General features: G+C 41.6%; 1 protein-coding gene across 6 annotated transcripts in view; it reads right to left on the bottom strand.

Moving 5' to 3' along the window:
* Window positions 1–2,790, bottom strand: part of GHR (growth hormone receptor) — a 290,708-nt gene extending 287,918 nt beyond the window's left edge. For 4 of the 6 annotated variants that reach the window (XM_067030930.1, XM_067030931.1, XM_059060884.2 and 1 more), the window contains exon 1: window positions 2,264–2,789. The gene's annotated coding sequence lies outside the window, so the exon portion shown is untranslated. Of the gene's footprint in view, window positions 1–1,528; window positions 2,074–2,263 lie in introns of those variants that run through there. The other 2 variants (XM_067030927.1, XM_067030932.1) reach the window with 2 other exon arrangements.
* Between the last annotated feature and the right edge of the window lie 15,881 nt (window positions 2,791–18,671).

Here is an 18,671-nt window from a genome sequence, read left to right as displayed (position 1 = left end):
TCATTGTGTGTGGTTCCAGCCACTTAATACTAAGCCAGCAAGCAAAAGAAAATGTTGATTCAGTACCAGCAGAACTGTCTAAACATAAATCTCTCCTAGAATGGACTGGCTAGTGAGGAAGCAAGATTTCCATCTGATTACTCCAAGGAGAGGTAAGCTGGCCCACTAACATGGAGGGCTACTGAAGTGGAAGTTCTTGCCCCAGTGGGGAGTTACCTGTAAAGTCGGTGATCATACTCATCAACCATGTTATTGGGTGTATTGTTTACATTATATTGACCCGGGTTGAAAAAAATCACTTGCCAAAAAGACATCCTGTGTTGCCTTGTTTACCCAATTAGCAAAGGTCTGACCTTCAGCCTTCCCACACTTCAGTTCTTATCAATTCAAGATTCAGAAAGTGATTATGTGATTTGAATACTCATATTATTTGTCATTACCACAGATATTATAGGGTTTTCTTTCTTAAGAAGAAAAAGTGACGGTTTGTATGGACGCATGTGAACACACTAAAATATAGAAGTTATTTTCATTATTGACATACTTTTAAAAAATGTCTTCCAGTGATCTCTGGGCTTAAAACACATCCTTCCAGCTCCATCTAAAGTCCATCTAAAGGGAAACCACAAATGGCCAGACCCCTTGAAATCTAATCTGGGAACACTGAGCTTTGTTTTTCTCTAGAGGAAAAAGAATCCTCAATCACAGAAAAGATGGAACCAACAACTCTGTCTACTAAATCATTTTATTTCGTTCCTAACCAGCATTTTAATTTCTGGAAATGTTTCAATACTATAGACCTCCAAGGTCTGTACCCTGGCATCCCAGAGAGGACTTCCAAGATGACACCACCTGCTCAGGTGAGGAAAGATGAGTGCCTTCCCAAGCACACACACAAGGGAGTCTATTCACCCCAGAGGCTGTGCACAACAGTACCCTGGGAATTTCAGATCCACGGATCCAACCTGGGTCCGTGTCTCCGGGCTTCTGGACCCACACATTCACACGTCTCCTAGACCCTCCGTCCTCCTATGCAGGTCTCCTGAGAGCTCCAGAAACCTCCACCTCCAGGGTTTCGAAGGCAAAGGGATTAGTATTTTAAAGTCCGTGGTACTTAAATCCTGTACAGAAACTCCTGCGACTTCCCAACCCTCTGGCCTCCCGTTACCTTTCCCTGTCCCTTCCAAGGTCTCCTGGCGGCACAAACAGGCGGGCGGCACCTCTCTGGCCTCCTCCCCTCAACCCCCCTGCACACCCTACTGGCTCAGGCTCCGACACGCCCCCCCCAGGCGCACACACGCGCGCACACAGACCGCGCGCACGTACACCCATTCAGCCCACTGACCCTGCACCGGGCCACCCACTCCCACAGCATGGCCCCAGCAGGCGTACCCCCCGCTCCGGCTCATATATAAAGCACTCACCCCAAAACAGACTTCCCTGTGCACCCGCAAGTGGGTGACCCTGCCCAGCACCCTCTGCGCGCCGCCAGAGTCTTCTCCCCAGACCTGTCGCTACCCCAACTCACCCGCGCGGCTCTCTTGCCTCGGGCAGTTCTGTCAAAACTTTAAGCCTGGTTGATTTCATCACCACGAGTGTGTTCAGGGCTGGAGGAGTTCGGCTCGCCACGATCTCCACCCACCCCAGCTCATGGGGACTGGTGGCCGTGACTCTAACTGACCCCAGCTCCGCCGGTGCCAATGCGCGGCTGCAGTCCGCAGAAACGCGCAAGGGTGGTGCGCTTTGGGAAGGAGCGCGCGGTGTAGAGGCGCACAGCGAACAACCTCCCCTCTCCTCCCGCGGTGCAGCCGGGGACCTCTTCCCGCTTAGCAGCGAAGCCCCAGCAGTTCCTGTCCCAGCCCGGCTGGCTGATGATGTCAAACAGAAACAGTCGCAAAACTTCTAAGAGTTTAACAAAACTGGCTTCGGAGGAAGCCCCTCCAGGCACCGCAAACGCGGGTGGGAGCAGGCGCCAGCGTGGGATGGTTCGCCTGTCACCCCCAACTCCCTGACGCCCCCACCAACTTACACATACACACACGCACACTTCCAGAGCGTGGATCGGGTTACAACTACCCACCAGCAGAAAACAACTTCTTGGTGAAGAGGAGGGGAACAGTGCCAACCCCCAAGTCACCAGGACAAAAATTACCCGTGTAAATACATAAGACAGATCCCCACTTTCATAAACAACTGGCGTCCCAGGCCCCCCGACACAACATGGGGAAAATAAGAGCCCGATTTCGGAGCTCCCTTCCAGTACCTCCGAGCCTCGCCTCCGGAGAGAGAGCGCGGTTCGCGGCCGCGCTGGGGCCGAGGGCGCGGGGCCCTCCGGCCTGCGCGGCTCCAGCCCGGGGTCCTCGCCGCTGCCTCGGCTCAGCAGCAGCAGCTGCCGCCGCCGCCGCTGCAGCAGCCGCCGCTGCCGCCGCCGCCGCTCCCTAGACCGCCTCCTCTTCCCATGGCTGCGCCCTGCTTGGCAGCTCCCGGGCTGTCAGGCTTGGGGAGGGGGAGGGGAGGGGTGAAACGGGAAGGGAAGATGGGAGGGGAGGGGAGGGGAGGGGTGAGAACCGGCGGGCGCCGTTCACTAGGGGTCACACCGCGCCCGGCCCGCCGCCCTCGGGACCCGGGCTGCCGCAGCAGGGGAAGCGGGAGCTCAGGGCGGTTGGTTCGAGCCCCGCTGGGGAGGCGCCGAGCGCAGTTCGGGCCGAGCACTCCGCGGAACTGGGATGAAGCGTTCCCCGGCGAGGAGTTGGAGTTGGTGCGTGTCACTCTCATCTGGGCTGCGCGGCTCCTACTAGAGGAAAATATTGGTAGTTGCAGGACACTTCCTTCCTCTCCGCCCACCCCTGTTCCCAAAAAGAAGGCAGGACCTAAAAGAACCTAAATGCAGTCAACACATTCAAGGGAACGCTTACAGAAAGGTTAGCTTTCTGCTGGAATGGGGGCGGGGGGAAACGGACAAGACAGCTTGAAAAGCGTAATTGGCAAACCAAACATTGCCTCTTTACACCTGCAACCAATTTCCAAACTCCTGCTCCCTGGGGCATGGTGAAAAGATAGTTAAAGGACCTTACTTCAGAGGTTAGAAAAAGGAGGCAAGAGAGATGAAGTAATTTACCAAGGACACGAGGCATGTTAGAATAGGGATATGTCCAGAAACTGGAGCACAGGGAAAGCAGGGTGTCCAGACAGACCTCGGCCTGAGAACTGTACTTGTGTGTGACCTAGGGAACGTGGTTTTTAAACGTCTTGCGCTGGACATCTGTCAAATACGGGCCTGCCCACCTCATCCCACTGCAGGGAAAAGAAAGAGAAGAAGCTGTCAAAGTGCTTCAGAAAGTCGGTATCGTTCTGCATAAGCCTGTCATTTTGTTAAAGCATCAAACTCCCAGTCACCACATGCTTTTCTAAGTAGAAAGTTCAAAAGTCCAGTTCCAGGTTGTCTGAGATCTGACGGAGCAGCCCATCATGCTATCTTTTCACTATTTACTTTATTACTGACAGCCAGTTGTAACGTCATTTATTTAACAGATTCGGCTTACTAAATGACCTTTTTTTACAGGGTTCCCAGACACAAAGCCAAATTTATACCCAGAGAGAAATGTTTAAGCAACAACTTAAAGAAACCAAACTTCTTAGCACTAGAATAAAAAATCCCTAGGGCATGGAAAATAGTACAGGGAGGCCAAGACTTAGGAAGCAGCATAGTACCAAAGACTTCGGGCAGCAGATGTCACATAAGATACCCTTCTTTTTAAAGGAGTCAAAGAAGTGGAAAATTCTGTTCCCTACAGTGTTTTCTGGTGCTCAGCTGTGGCTCAACAACCCAACTGTTCGAGGCAAAGATGCCCAGAATGAAAGGAGGGGGAAGGATTCTAGTAGGGGTGCGGACCACACTGTCCCATCCTGAGGCAGGAGGCAGGATGGGTGTTGATCTTGACCTGGTCCTGCTCTAGCTGTATCCCACTCAAATATAATGAGGCTTCTTTTCCCTAAGAACCACCCCTAATCCCTTGATTTCTGGGGTTCCATGCTTTGCTAGAGCAGTAGGAGTGCTTACCAATGTCTGGAGTTGTTTTGTTTTTGTTTTTCTTTTGCGGTACGCGGGCCACTCACTGTTGTGGCCTCTCCCGTTGCGGAGCACAGGCTCCGGATGCACAGGTTCAGCGGCCACGGCTCACGGGCCCAGCCGCTCCGCGGCACGTGGGATCCTCCCGGACCGGGGCACGGACCCGCGTCCCCTGCATCGGTAGGCGGACTCTCAACCACTGCACCACCAGGGAAGCCCTGTCTGGAGTTTTTAAAAGGGGAATTGCCCACATAAAGAGAGATTAGGGCACAGGCAGGCAGAACACCTGCTGGGTGGTCAGTACTGCCAGGCTGCCTGAAAGGGCGGCACTGGCAGGAGTGGAGACCAGGCAGCCCACGAATGTTGACTCCACTCCTTCTGAGATGAACTTCCAGTTTGGCCTTTCAGACTCTGACACTGCCAGATTCTTTCTTTATATCCCTTCTGTGCCTTCTCATTCTTACTCGCCCCGCTCACCCTCAAGCTCAGAGAATCTTCTAGCAGGTGCCAGAGGGACTCACAAAATATTTTCTAAGTTCTATTGTTTATGCCTGAGATGATTTCAGGGCCATGCTTAGCAAAGAAAGATTACCTTCTTTCTTCCTCTGGGTTCATCTGGAGCCTTCATTCTGTGAGACAGGGAAGCTGACTGCTCTGTCTTTGGGAGAAAGGTCATCATGCACAGAAAACATTGGTTAATATAAAAAATTATGGAACCAGACATAAATTTGCAACTTACATGAAAGGCAGTCCTTTTTAAGCCCCATGAATAGAGATCCTCTGATCTCATATATGATCATGTATAGGTCTATAGTAGTATTTGCCTCTTTATATTTTCCAGATTATGAGGGAAAATGTATCAGGTACTGAATTAACTAATTTACTACAAGTTAAGGCATGCCAGAGTACATTTACCTTATGAAATGTGAAACTGTACTTACCATTTCTTTCCCGCTGCCTGGAATACCCTACTTTGACCATATAGGGAAATTCTCCTTAACCTTCAAATTCCAGCTCAATCGTTTAGTGCCTGGCTTTTCCCAAAGGTGGAATTAATTAATTAACTATCCCTGCATCTGCATCCTCACGGGTCTTTATAGCTACTTGTATTAAATATTTCAGTTTTTACTAATATGTCTACTTTTCCCATTAATTATGAGACCTCTGAGGGAGGCACTATATATTCTGAGTATCTGTACCTCAAATGTCTACGTTGGTGCCCAGCAAATGGTATGATGCCCAATGAATGCTTAACCACAGTGAATGAAAATGTAGAACTTCCAAATTTGTATCTCAAACCCAGATCTTTATACAGAGCTCTGAACTGCCATCCTCCACATTTTCTCACACTCCACATTCAAAATCGGGTCACTTCCTGACCCCTCCATGCCTAACATCTGGTCCAAACCACCACAGTTTTCACCTGGATTACTGCTGTAGTCTCTCAAACTCCTATTGGTCCTGTTTTCCTGGGGGATCCAAACTAATACAATATTTACTGGCAAAATTAGTAAGATTCTAGAAATAAAGCACACCTACTTTAAAGGATTTTGGAAAACTAACACTGAATCCACTGGGTTCTTTTGACAAATGTTGAAGAGCCTGCACCATGACAGATTTGTTCTATGAATGTAAGATGCCTCAGGGAACAAAACTTACATGGCATGTTCACAAAGACCTTGCCCTCATGGGGCTTACATTCTATTTGGGAGAGACAGTGAACAATAATAAACATAATAAATAGCTAAATCACTGAAGTGCTGCTCAAAGGAAACTTAGCAGGATAAGGGTTTCAGGAAAGCCAGGTAACAGGTGGAAGAATGCTGGGAATTCCCTCCTTGCCCAGGACTCAGCAGCATATTGTGGAGTTGAGCGTGTGATGCTGTGAACACCCTGGAAGAGCACCCTTGACTCTCCCCACCCCTGTCCCCAGCCCCCACCCTCAATTGCCTTGGTTGAGAGGATGGCAGGGGAATCATGAAGGGAAGAAAACAGCTGAGGAATGTATTTATCTTTTCTTTCCTCTATTGAAAGGCAACAGGGGAAAAACTATTTCATGATCTGGAAAGTCTTAGCCAAGACTTATGAGGAGGTCCCAGAGCCAGAATTAAACTTAAAATCACCATTTATTTTATGAATTTCAAAAAATAGGTACTTCGATTCAGAGCTCTTAAAAACTAAAAGGAATATGATTGCCTGGACTCTCTCTAGTGGACTCAGAACCACCCCCAGAAAAGCTCAGGACCTGGGCAATGCCGTCCATGTGCAGCCAGTGGGTGGAAAGGAGCCAAACAAGATAGGTCTCAACAGAGACTGGTGAATGGATGTTCCCCTTTAAATGACTTAAGTGTAAAAATTTTTTTTTTTAATTTTAAATATTTTGAGATTATTTTCTCTATCCTCCCACGAAATGCAAAAGCTTGTTTTTATTATTTTTTTTGCGTTACGTGGGCCTCTCACTGTTGCGGCACACAGGCTCCGGACACGTAGGCTCAGCAGCCATGGCTCACCGGCCCAGCCGCTTCGCAGCACGTGGGATCTTCCCAGACTGGGACACGAACCCGCGTCCCCTGCATTGGCAGGCGGACTCTCAACCACTGCGCCACCAGGGAAGCCCAAAAGCTTGTTTTTAAAAAGCATCTGATAGATGGTCTTCCAGCTTCTGTCTGGATAATTATATCGATGAGTAACCCATTAGTTCCCTCATTGGGAACCAAGTTCCATTTTGTGACTGCACCATTTGTTAAGTGTACTTTAGCCAGAATCTGCTATTCTATTATTTATAGCTGATTCTATCTCTAGAGCACATAGGGAAAAATTAGAAATTTAAATTTGCTTTTTTTCACGAGACACACGTTCCACATGTCTCACCGTAAGTTACCTCTCCTCCAGGCCAAACACACGCAGGTCTTCCCACTACTTCTCATGTGATGAGGTTTCCAGACCCTACACCATGCTGGACCTCCACCTTAGTATACACCACAGTTCATCAAAATCCTTCATAAATTGCTGTTCCCAGTATCAAATTCAATCCCACTATGGTCACCACAAGATAGAGGAGGGCCATGAGCTTCCAACTAGGTGTTCTGGAGTAATGGAAATGGCAGAAGCCTTGAAGTCCAGTAGATGTGGTGGGAGCCCCCAGCTCTGATCCAACTTCCATCTGTTGTCACCCAGCCTACACTCCAAGGAAGTGAATTTAGCAAGCTTACCGTGATCAGGGCATTTCCATCCCTTCTTTTCTTTCACATTCAATCCTTTCCTATTTTTTATCTTCACATATTACTTGGTTCTTTCCTTCTATCCTCTTTATTTTGAAAAGAGGTGGAACTATAAAAGCAAAAAAAGATGTGAATGAGAAAGGGATCTGAGCAGGTATGAAAAAGTTTTTCGTAGCAATTTTTATAGAAATTAGGCACACAGAGTATTTCCAACTACTAAATAAACTATCAATCTAGTTTGCTAATCAGACTTCTCCAGGGCATAATGAAAACCCAAGAGGAAGAATACTGAATGCTTTGCATACGAAAGGAACAGACCTGCCTACCACCCATTGTCTACCCAGTGAAACCAGGAAAGATCAGGTGAGGGGAGGAACTGCTGGAGAACTCCTTGAGGAGAGAGAGGGCTTGCAGGGTAACAGAACTTTACTCAAGGTCACTGGCCCTCTGCAGCACTTGCCGAACCAGGTGAAGGCTGAGATGTATTAACCAGAGGAACTCATAATATCTTGGATAAAAGAATTTGAGAGCTAAGTCAAATAGGTCTCAACTGTTGTAGGCAAATAATAAATCAGAATGTCTGTTGAAATTAAATTTGCTTCATAAATTTTTTTCTCCTACGTTTTCCTAACACCATAGAGTATTCCAAGCACATTCACAGCAATTATGTCAATTTTTCCTCACCGCAGTCCCATGAAGAAGGTGTGATTATCCTCTATCAGTGTGGAAGCTGGTTAAAGAAGTAAAGCAACTGGACCAAGTCATGCAATTAGATAGTTAAAGGAGTTGGATGGGAACCCAGAGCCTTTCTGGGTCAAGTCCGTTCTTGGGACTCCTCTGCAGCTTCTCCAGTTATCCACACCAACCATTTTGTCTATCTTCTGTTTTTAAACCAGCAGACCACAGAAAACTTAAAATTTTTCCACCAATCTCTCTCTATATATAATATATAGTTGATATGAATATTAATTTTTTTAATTATATGGAAAAATTACATTAAATTATTAATTTAATCCTCTATGGAGTGAAAAATTTTAGAAAGTGGGAGGGAGTAGGGGGAATGAAAGAACAAGGACTCTTACAGTTTTACACTCTAGTTTTCTTTTTTTAAAATTGAGGTATAGTTGATTTACAATATTATGCTTCGTGTGTAAAACATAGTGATTCACAACTTTTAAAGGTTATACTCCATTTGTAAATACTTTTCTTTTTTTCCTTTTTTTTTTGTGTGTGTGTGGTACGTGGGCCTCTCCCTGTTGTGGCCTCTCCTGTTGCGGACCACAGGCTCCGGACGCGCAGGCCCAGCGGCCATGGCTAACGGGCCCAGCCGCTCCGCGGCATGTGGGATCTTCCCGGACCGGGCCACGAACCCGTGTCCCCTGCATCAGCAGGCAGACACCCAACCACTGCGCCACCAGGGAAGCCCCATGTAAATAGTTTTCTTTTAAATCAGGGAACATAAAACCTGAATCTGCATAACAAAAACCTCATCTATATCAGAAGTTGAGTATTCATATGATACTAAAATTCTGTGCTTTATGAAATGCTTGAATGGAATTTCATAATGCCATTCTACTAGCTCCTCTAGTAGATTAAATGTATAATTCACTTTAAAATAATTTGATTCACAAGCAACATTCTAGAAACACGTCCATTGTACGATGTGAGATGAGGTAATACCTCTCAATTTATTATATAATTTTTATATATAATAATAGTTTTTATTCTGTCTATATGCCTTATTATCTATTTTATTATTTATTTGCCTTATTTATATCTATTTGTTTAATATTTTCCTAGCCCCCATCTTCTAAAAGAGGATTTGAGGTGCCTTCTGGAGAAATATATCAGCCATAAATATGAATAAATAAACAAGAAAATGGGAATGGAAGAAAAATAGAGTATAAAACTAAGATAACAGGCAAGGATAGTTAGCTCTTGAAATGCATATTATAACATCCTGTTCATTTGCTAGAAGTGGGCCACAGTTTTGGCTCTGAGTTTCTTTGTGACCATACGAAATAAGAAAACGTGATCCATTATAAGATGTATACTTTCCATAGGGTGAAAGCCAAGAATTGCTTAGAAGTGCATTTTCTTCTGAAACCAAAACATACAAGACGTTGTTCCTGAAGGTCATCATACAGGGACTTAACATAGTGGACTGGATGATGTATTAGTGATGTTGTATGAGACTAGACTGAGGGACATTCTTTCCCTCCGAGAATACATGTGCAGATACCAAAGTGGGAAAATGCTGCCAGAAATTAGAGGCAATCTCACACTCATCTTTAACTCCTTTTTAACTCAAAGGCATTGGTAAAATTTAATTGTAAGAACATAAAGTATTTATTTCATAGCGACCACAGAAAGTTTTGGTTCAAAGTTATTTTAATTTAGTAATATCTTAGATGTGCGAATGCTGGTATTTAAAATTGTAATTGCACTCACAGTTCATAAAAATCTTAATCTGTGGAACTATGTGTCCCAGGGTTTGAGCAAAATCCATCCAGATAAACAAAAAACAAAATGAATAAGATATTTGAGATTTATTTACAATTCTCAGCTTTCATGGGATTACTTGAAGTAAAAGATTGACCTAACTACTGCCTTATCTGGAGGTTTATTAGGTTTACTGTAAATACATCGACTGTTTCACTTATGTTTATAACTCACGAAAAAGTTAATAAACATTTTAAACCACATTTGCATGTCTGATGGGTGTTGATTCCAAAATGAAAATCATCAAAACGCAACATAGAGCCTGTTTTTTTCCCCTTTAGAGCACTCTCCAGAAATAAGTTTGCAGAAATAAACAGCATTAGTAACTTTCAGTTATTGAAAGTGGTCATAATACGACTGGTGGAATCAGCAGCCCAATTTTTGTGGCATGAATCAAGGTCATCAAAGTTTCTCTGATAAAATTCCCCACTGTCTTCTCACAGTGCTGTACCCCAGATTTGTCTTTCTGGGCATGCAATTCCAATGTCAAAATCTCTTCTTTTGGTTAAGGCTTCGTTTGTAGAACGGTCTTGTCAAAATTCAAATATTTATTTAAGATGAGCCACAAATTAATTTATGAGAAACTATTTACACATTCACAGGGATGAATTAAGTGGTTATAATTTTTAAAACAAAGTAGTTGCTTAATTTATGGTTTTCCCCAAGAATTCCATATTTTGAAGGAGATTGTGTGCCAAGTATAAGTTCACTTATATTCCCATTTTCATTAATCTCTCTATATAGATACAAAACTGAGCTGCAGATCACTGTGAGATAAAATTGGGTTAACATAGTTTCACTCCGTGGGCAGGAATTTGGTATTTCATGTTTCCTATCTGGCTTTATTATGGGTAATGTATATTTTGCATTAGAAGAAAGTGATTATACACAGATATAGATACATGATAATGTAATATATGTTTACATATATTCTAGAATTTTAATTTTAAAACATAACATATTTCCATGGTAAAAAAATGAACACAAAAGAATATAGAATGAAAATTTATTTGCAACAGATAAGACAGAAGAAAGACTTAATTAACCTATAAAGAGGTCTTAAAAACTGATTTCAAAAAAATAGACAAGGGCTTCCCTGGTGGCGCAGTGGGTGAGAGTCCGCCTGCCGATGCAGGGCACACGGGTTCGTGCCCCGGTCCGGGAGGATCCCACATGCCGCGGAGCGGCTGGGCCCGTGAGCCATGGCTGCTGAGCCTGCGCATCTGGAGCCTGTGCTCCGCAACGGGAGAGGCCACAACAGTGAGAGGCCCGCGTACCGCAAAAAAAATTAATAAAATAAAAAATAGGCAAATTACCCAATAGAAAAATAAACATTTCAAAGATAATTAAGAAGAGACAATTAATAGAAAAATTAAAATAATTATAAACATATGAAAAGGTGCTCAAATTTATTCACTGCTAGAAGTGTAAATCAAAACAATAAAAAACTTTTTTTTAATCTATCATACTGGAAAAGATAAAACATGTTAATAATATGCACTATTAGGGTGTGGGGACAAAGACATTCTTATTCAATGTCGATTAAGACTGTAAATAGGCAAAATCGATTTTCAGGATCATTTGGCATGTTGATAAAAGTGTTAAATGCATGTATTCTTTTACCCAGAAATTCCACTTTTAGAGGTATATACTTATAAACTCACAAAATTTTGCTAAATTATACGAACGAAGGCAATTTAAAAACGATTCTATATTGTTTATCTTTTTTTTTTTTTTTTTTTTTTTGCGGTACGCGGGCCTTTCACTGTCGCGGCCTCTCCCGCTAAGGAGCGCAGGCTCCGGACGCGCAGGCTCAGCGGCCATGGCTCACGGGCCCAGCCGCTCCACGGCATGTGAGATCTTCCCGGACCGGGGCACGAACCCGCGCCCCCCGCATCGGCAGTCGGATTCTCAACCACTGCGCCACCAGGGAAGCTCTATTGTTTATCTTTTGACTTTGGTATATTGTTTTGGTAAAACGGTATATTGTTTCTATGAAAAGACATTTAATTTCTACATAGTCATATTTATCCATTTGCTCATCACAGGCTATTTATTACCTTACATAGTTAACTCTGCCTTGAGATAAGCCCAAATACCACCACTTTTTATTTGAGGAAACCCAACCAAGAGAGCATTCATTCACTTACTCAGAATGAGAGTAGAGATTTGATCTCAGTTCTAACTGACTTCAAAGCCTATGATATTTCACCTCATTACACTCAATCTTGAAAAGTTGGAAAGATTGAAACCTTGAAAGTAACTTGGGGATCACCACCACTGGTTTAATTCTTATCAATTTGGGGACCACCAAATGGGAGAAAGGATTCTTAGCTGCTGATGCGTAGGTCTCCTTAGTGTAGTCACTTACTCCACCTCTTAGTTTTTGGTATATAAAATATGCATCCAAATCTTTCTCAAACTTAGAATGTTGGAATAAATAAAATCGCATTTCCATATTTGGAAATTTGTCTCTGAAGGTAATAACGTTTTCAGTGATTTCCAAATGGGGAATTAGCACATCAAAAAGATTGATAAAATAGATAATCAATAAGGACCTATTGTATAGCACAGAGAACTCTACTCAATATTCTATAATAACCTATATGGGAAAAGAATCTGAAAAAGAATGGATATATGTATATGTATAACTTAACCACTTTTCTGTACAACTGAAACTAACAAAACATTGTAAGTCAACTATACCGCAATATAAAATTAAAATTAAATTTAAAAAAGAGATAACATCTAGAATGTCAAGTACATGAGGAAAGGCACACTCCCATATAATGATGGTCATGTATGGTTAGTAACATTTTCAAAAGACAATTTGGCAACATATATAAAAATTTAAATTCTGCATACCCTTTGAACCATCGATTCTACTTCTGGGATTGTCCAACAGTAACGTCTACCTGAGTAAAAAGACATATGGACAACGATATTTATTCCATATTTAATAGCAATAGAGACAATCTGATGACAAAATACTCCTTAGTATAATCAATTAAATCAAAAGTTTATACAATGTAGTGGGATGCAAATATACAAAGAATGAGATAGACCAGTCTTCATTGATATGGGCTGCTGTTAGTGATCTATTATTAAATAAAAATAGTTGCAGAAAACTAAAGTATGAACCAAGTTTTGTAAAAATGCATAGCAAAAGATCTGGGTTACCCCTAGAGAGGGGATATGGGAAAGGGCAAGTGGGGAAAGGCGAATATTCACTCTGTATTTCATAAAGTATTGTGTACTGTTTGAATTTTCTAGTGAGTTTAAAACTTTCACAAATTCAGTCTTTATATAGTTTTGATCTTTTAGATTTTTTTTCAGTGAGAAAAGACAACTGTAATTTTTTTAAAAGGTGAAAGTAATACAACTGCTTTGGTTTAAGAAACAGGTAGTATAGCCGAACTAAGTCAACTATTTTTGACTCAGACTAAGGTTGAAAACTGTCTTCCATTAACAATACAAAGCAATAGATTAGAGAGTTTTACTTTCAATAAGAATTGTTTACATTAAAATTTGGTGAGAGAGTAACACTGACATATATACACCACCAAATGTAAAATAGATAGCTAATGGGAAGCAGATCCATAGCACAGGGAGATCAGCTTGGAGCTTTGTGACCACCTAGAGGGGTGGGAGGGAGACAGGGAGATGCAAGAGGGAGGAGATATGGGGATATATGTATACATATAGCTGATTCGCTTTGTTATACAGCAAAAACTAACACAACATTGTAAAGCAATTACACTCCAATAAAGATGTAAAACAAAAAAAAAGGAAAAAAAAATTGGCATCGTTATTAACCCAACTTTCTTGAGAGGTCTTAAAACCATCTAAGCAAAAATGACTCACAGAGAATGATGGTTATGTTAAAAATCCCCATAAGGCCTCCCTTCCCGTAGGCTTAATACAGACCCAACTTATTTGTATATTCTGAAGAAAGGAAGAGTTCACAGTGGGATAAGGCTGGTCACTCATTCCAGCTCCCACTATAATCAGTTTCTTTTATTTCTTCTGAGTGCTGGCACTCCATCTCTGTGCCCAGCAGATTATGGTCTCCGCACAAGTCAGGGGAGAGACGTACATTCTTTCCTGGGGAGGAGTTGTTAGACTTCTTGGCACATCCTAGGTTAAGGTTGGATTATGCTATCATGAAAAATAGTTTAGCTCAGGAGGTAATCTGTACTTTGTTAATTTATCTGGTCACAGAATTTACTAAGGAAAAACTCTGTAATTCTTGCTCCCTGGTGGATTTCAAAGAAGACATGATAGCTTTTCTGCTTGAATGCTCTGCATATGATGTGCTTTGTGATACTTACATTTCTACCCAAATGAAAGGTTTTAGTTAGAAGCTGGAGATGATTCTTTTAAAAATAGAAATTCTAACTATGCCAGAAAAGAGGCTGGTCTGGTCAGGCCTGGGGATGATGTTAGTGTAGTTTAGATTTAGAAGTTATGAAACTGGTGGAAACACTTCTGGGTCATTGCAGTGAGAGGTTTAGCAGTGTTGTACAGAGCAAATCCTAACAGACAATGGTTTGTTTCTTCTCAGATTCAATCCGTAAAGTTACTTTTCTTCCAAAAACCCGGAGACATAAAACCTACTCCACTGTCTTGCTGCCCTATCTTCCCAGTGTAAAACAACAGAGGCAGCTCAGAAAGAGTAGCGCGGTGAAGGATCTTTTTTTTTGCGGTACGCAGGCCTCTCTCTGTTGTGGCCTCTCCCGTTGCGGAGCACAGCACCGGACGCACAGGCTCAGCAGCCATGGCTCACGGGCCCAGCCGCTCCGCGGCATGTGGGATCTTCCCGGACCGGGGCATGAACCCATGTCCTTTGCATTGGCAGGTGGACTCTCAACCACTGCGCCATCAGGGAAGCCCCCCCTTTTTTTTTTTTGAATTATATTTTATTTATTTTTTTATACAGCAGGTTCTTATTAGTTATCCATTTTATACATATTAGTGTATATATGTCAATCACAATCTCCCAGTTCATCACATCACACCACCCCCTCCCCACCACTTTCCCCCCTTGGTGGCCATATGTTTGTTTTCTGCATCTGTGTCTCCATTTCTGCCCTGCAAACTGGTTCATGTGTACCATTTTTCTAGGTTCCATATATATGTGTTAATATACGTATTTGTTTTCCTCTTTGATTTATTTCAATCTGTATGACAGTCTCTAGATCGATCCACATCTCTACAAATGACCCAATTTCATTCCTTTTTATGGCTGAGTAATATTCCACTGTACATATGTACCACATCTTCTTAATCCATTCATCTGACGATGGGCATTTAGGTTGCCTCCATGTCCTGGCTATTTTAAATAGTGTTGCAATGAACATTGGGGTGCACGTGTCTTTTTAAATTATGGTTTTCTCTGGATATATGCCCAGTAATTGGATTGCTGGGTCATATGGTAATTCTATTTTTAGTTTTTTAAGGAACCTCCATACTGTTCTCCATAGTGGCTCTATCAATTTACATTCCTACCAACAGTGCAAGAAGGTTCCTTTTTCTCCACACCTTCTCCAGCATTTGTTGTTTGTAGATTTTCTGATGATGCCCATTCTAGCCAGTGTGAGGTGATACCACATTACAGTTTTGATTTGCATTTCTCTAATAATTAGTGATGTTGAGCAGCTATTCATGTGCTTCTTGGCCATCTGCATGTCTTCTTTGGAGAAATGTCTATTTAGGTCTTCTGCCCATTTTTCAATTGGGTTGTTTGTTTTTTTAATATTGAGCTGCATGAGCTGTTTATGTATTTTGGAGATTAATCCTTTGTCCGATGATTCGTTTGCAAATATTTTCTCCCATTCTGAAGGTTGTCTTTTCGTTTTGTTTGTAGTTAATTTTGCTGTGCAAAAACTTTTAAGTTTCATTAGGTCCCATTTGTTTATTTTTGTTTTTATTTCCATTACTCTAGGAGGTGGATCTAAAAAGATCTTGCGGGCTTCCCTGGTTGCACAGTGGTTGGGAGTCCGCCTGCCGATGCAGGGGACACAGGTTCGTGCCCCAGTCCGGGAAGATTCCACATGCCACAGAGTGGCTGGGCCCGTGAACCATGGCTGCTAAGCCTGAGGGTCTGGAGCCTGTGCTCCGCAACAGGAGAGGCCACAAGAGTGAGAGGCCCATGTACCACAAAAAAAAAAAAAAAAAGATCTTGCTGTGATTTATGTCAAAGAGTGTTCTTCCTATGTTTTCCTCGAAGAGTTTTATAGTGTTCAGTCTTACATTTAGGTCTCTAATCCATTTTGAGTTTACTTTTTTGTATGGTGTTAGGAAGTGTTCTAATTTCATTCTTTTACATGTAGCTGTCCAGTTCTCCCAGCACGACTTATTGAAGAGACTGTCTTTTCTCCATTGTATATCCTTGCTTCCTTTGTCATAGATTAGTTGACCACAGGTGCATGGGTTTATCTCTGGGCTTTCAATCCTGTTCCATTGATCTATATTTCTGTTTATGTGCCAGTACCATATTGTCTTGATTACTGTAGCTTTGTAGTATAGTCTGAAGTCCAGGAGCCTGATTCCTCCAGCTCCGTTTTTTTCCCTCAAGACTGCTTTTGCTATTCAGGGTCTTTTGTGTCTCCATATAAATTTGAAGATATTTTTCTTCCAGTTCTGTAAAAAATGCCATTGGTAATTTGATAGGGATTGCACTGAATCTGTAGATTGCTTTGGGTAGTATAGTCATTTTCACAATACTGATTCTTCCAATCCAAGAACATGGTATATCTCTCCATCTGTTTGTATCATCCTTAATTTCGTTCATCAGTGTCTTATAGTTTTCTGCATATAGGTCTTCTGTCTCCCTAGGTAGGTTTATTCCTAGGTATTTTATTCTTTTTGTTGCAATGGTAAATGGGAGTGTTTCCTTAATTTCTCTTTCAGATTTTTCATCATTAGTGTATAGGAATGCAAGAGATTTCTGTGCATTAATTTTGTACACTGCAACTTTACCAGATTCATTGATTAGCTCTAGTAGTTTTCTGGTAGCATCTTTAGTATTCTCTATGTATAGTATCATGTCATCTACAAACAGTGACAATTTTACTTCTTTTCCAATTTGTATTCCTTTTATTTCTTTTTCTTCTCTGCCATGGCTAGGACTTCCAAAACTATGTTGAATAATAGTGGTGACAGTGGACATCCTTGTCTTCTTCCTGATCTTAGAGGAAATGCTTTCAGTTTTTCACCATTGAGAATGATGTTTGCTCTGGGTTTGTTGTATATGGCCTTTATTATGTTATCATAAATGGGTGTTGAATTTTGTCAAAATCTTTTTCTGCATCTGTTGAGATGGTCATATGGTTTTTCTTCTTTAATTTGTTAATATGGTGTATCACATTGATTGATTTGTATATATTGAAGAATCCTTGCATCCCTGGGACAAATCCCACTTGATCATGGTGTATGATCCTTTTAATTTGTTGTTGGATTCTGTTTGCTAGTATTTTGTTGAGGATTTTTGCATCTATATTCATCAGTGATATTGGTCTGTAATTTTCTTTTTTGTAGTATCTTTGTCTGATTTTGGTATCAGGGTGATGGTGGCCTCATAGAATGAGTTTGGAAGTGTTCCTTCCTCTGCATTTTTTTGCAAGAGTTTGAGAAGGATGGGTGTTAGCGCTTCTCTAAATGTTTGATAGAATTCACCTGTGAAGCCATCTGGTGTTAGACTTTTGTTTGTTGGAAGATTTTTAATCACAGTTTCAATTTCATTACTTGTGATTGGTCTGTTCATATTTTCTATTTCTTCCTGGTTCAGTCTTGGAAGGTTATACCTTTCTCAGGATTTGTCCAGTTCTTCCAGGTTGTCCATTTTATTGGCATAGAGTTGCTTGTAGTAGTCTCTTAGGATGCTTTGTATTTCTTTGGTGTCTGCTGTAACTTCTCATTTTTCATTTCTAATTTTAATAATTTCTGTGCTCTCCCTCTTTTTCTTGATGAGTCTGGCTAATGGTTTATCAATTTTGTTTATCTACTCAAAGAACCAGCTTTTAGTTTTATTGATCTCTGCTATTGTTTTCTTTGTTTTTATTTCATTTATTTCTGCTCTGATCTTTAGGATTTCTTTCTGTCTACTAATTTTGGGTTTTGTTTGTTCTTCTTTCTCTAGTTCTTTTAGGTGTAAGGTTAGATTGTTTATTTGAAATGTTTGTTGTTTCTTGAGGTAGGATTGTATTGCTATAAACTTCCCTCTTAGAACTACTTTTGCTGCATTCATAGGTTTTGGATTGTCATGTTTTCATTGTCATTTGTCTCTAGGTATTTTTTTATTTCTTCTTTGATTTCTTCAGTGATCTCTTTGTTATTTAGTAACGTATTGTTTAGTCTCCATGTGTTTGTGTTTTTTACGTTTTTTCCCTGTGATTGATTTCTAATCTCACAGCGATGTGGTCAGAAGAAATGTTTGATAGGATTTCAATTTTCTTAAATTTACTGAGGCTTGATTTGTGACCCAAGATGTGATCTATCCTGGAGAATGTACCATGCACACTTGAGAAGAAAGTGTAATCTGCCCTTTTTGATGGAATGTCCTATAAATATCAATTAAATCTATCTGGTCTGTTGTGTCATTTAAAACTTGTGCTTCCTTATTAATTTTCTGTTTGGATGATCTGTCCATTGGTGTAAGTGAGGTGTTAAAGTCCCCCACTATTATTGTGTTAACTGTCGATTTCCTCTTTTATAGCTGTTAGCAGTTGCCTTATGTATTGAGGTGCTCCTATGCTGGGTGCACATATATTTAAAATTGTTATATTTTCTTCTTGGATTGACCCCTTGATCATTATGTAGTGTCCTTCCTTGTCTCTTGTAACATTCTTTATTTTAAAGTCTATTTTATCTGAAATGAG

This window comes from Kogia breviceps, chromosome 4, assembly GCF_026419965.1.
Source record: "Kogia breviceps isolate mKogBre1 chromosome 4, mKogBre1 haplotype 1, whole genome shotgun sequence".
In the NCBI taxonomy this organism is placed as follows: Eukaryota; Metazoa; Chordata; class Mammalia; order Artiodactyla; family Physeteridae; genus Kogia; species Kogia breviceps.
Note: the sequence above shows the minus strand (reverse complement) of the source record. Positions and strands in the feature narration are given on the sequence as shown.